Below are 2,056 nucleotides of genomic sequence, written 5' to 3' on the forward strand. Positions count from 1 at the left end.
CCTCCATGAAGGCTGGTTAAGCGTTGCCTTGATGGAAGCAGGTTAAGCGTTGTCTCCATGAAGGCTGGTTAAGCCTTGCCTCCATGTAGGCTGGTTAAGCGTTGCCTCCATGAAGGCTGGTTAAGCGTTGCCTCCATGAAGGCTGGTTAAGCGTTGCCTCCATGAAGGCTGGTTAAGCGTTGCCTCGATGGAAGCAGGTTGATGTCTTGATGGAAGAAGGTCGAGCCTTGCCTCCCTATAGGCAGGTTGAACATTTCCTCGATAGAGGCAGGTTGAGTGTTTCCTTGACCCATGGCTGTCATTTCAAGATTATTTCACTGTAAAACTTATTTCTACAAGATAACACTTTGGTTTCTAAACATCGGGTCTGAAAAAGTAAATTCTTGTAATTTTTTTTTACATAAAAGTTGTTGCCATGTGGCGTTAGATATTGCCCTGCTTCAGCACAGCTGATTGAAATGAATGGGTCATTCCTCTCTTCTGCAAGATGAAACTTTAAACTTGTATGTTTTATAAAGAAGTGCCTTTTTGACCAACTGGAGCTTTAGTAAATAAACTTTATTGTCTGACAGACTGCAGCTCAGCCACAGACACAGGAACTATAATGTTGGTGGAACGTGGGTCTCAAAATGTTAAAGAATCTTACCAAGCCCTAAATAAAACCTGCTTTCTGCTCAGCTTCTATTTAATTAGCCAACAAAGAGCTCTACATCCTTTACATTACAGCAAACACGGGACGTATTTACTAATTAGTAAAGCGGCTGTACTGAAGCTCTGCAGGGAGTGAAAACACCTTTGGTTTGTCGTAGTAAGAGCTTCACGCACAGATCAAGGTTACTGAGATTGCCTAGCAACTGTTAGCCCACCACATCACTTTTCCCTCCGTTGTTCACATGTTCATTTATGTCCATTGAAATCTGCCAGATAGTTCACCAGTTTCATAAGCAACAGCAACCTTGAGTCAGCTCAGTGAGTTTGTTCATCAACACACACACACACACACACACACACACACACACACACACACACACACACACACACACACACACACACACACACACACTCCTGAATGTGTTTGGTGCTCACAAAAAGATGTTACAGAGTGTCAAACCAATATCTGTCTCTTCATTGCTGCCTACCTCTTCATTTTCAGCTCAAGGACAGAGAAAGGGAGGCAGGAGGGAAAAAGTGATGAAGAGGGCGACTGACAGGAAGAAAGAAATGAAGAGACGAGGTTTTCTGAGCGCAGGCAGGAGATTCAGCCTGTGTTCCACAGAAACACAAAGAAAAGCTTGTGAAATAAAGAGGCAGAGAAATATTAATTATCAAGCTGAATCCTGCACAGCTTACATACATCCAGTCTAAAACCTGCTCTAAAAATAAATCGGATCAATTCTCGGAAAATCACTTCGGTTCATTTTTACTTGGAAATAAAGAAAAAATATCTATAGCCTCATTTCTAGGAAAAGATATAAATTACTCTCACTCCCTTGGTCACTTTAGATTCACCAGTTTATCCACAACCTGCATGGTTTCAGTCCATTATAAAAATAACATCAATAATCAGAGAATATAACCTCTGCTTTCTGCAACCAGAATAAAATAAAACACAAAATGTAGTTTTGTTTCGGTCCATGTGAACTAAAACTGAAATATTTAGTACTTTAAAATAATTAAAAGCTTTCTGCTTGTAGAATAGTAAATAAAGAAAAGCAGAAACATCTTCAGACACATGAAATGAAGATGAGTTAATGACTTTATGGATATTCTGGATGTTTACATCACCGTCTAAACTGAACTGAGTGTGTGTTATGTACTTTGTTTTTACAATGAATTGTATTTGTTTGACTCCATTTGTTTGTTAATTGATGAGAACAGATGAGCTGTTAAATAACAGATGTCTCCTTCCTGCTGTAATTAAAACCAACCCTGCAGAGTCACTGAATTATCTGTGTGTTATCTCTTAGCTCCGTTTATTATCAGCATTCTTAAAGCAGACGAGGAGTGTGTGTGTGTGTGTGTGTGTGTGTGTGTGTGTGTGTGTGTGTGTGTGTGT

The sequence above is a fragment of the Austrofundulus limnaeus genome, unplaced genomic scaffold (genome assembly GCF_001266775.1).
Source record: "Austrofundulus limnaeus strain Quisiro unplaced genomic scaffold, Austrofundulus_limnaeus-1.0 Scaffold1251, whole genome shotgun sequence".
Classification (NCBI taxonomy): domain Eukaryota; kingdom Metazoa; phylum Chordata; class Actinopteri; order Cyprinodontiformes; family Rivulidae; genus Austrofundulus; species Austrofundulus limnaeus.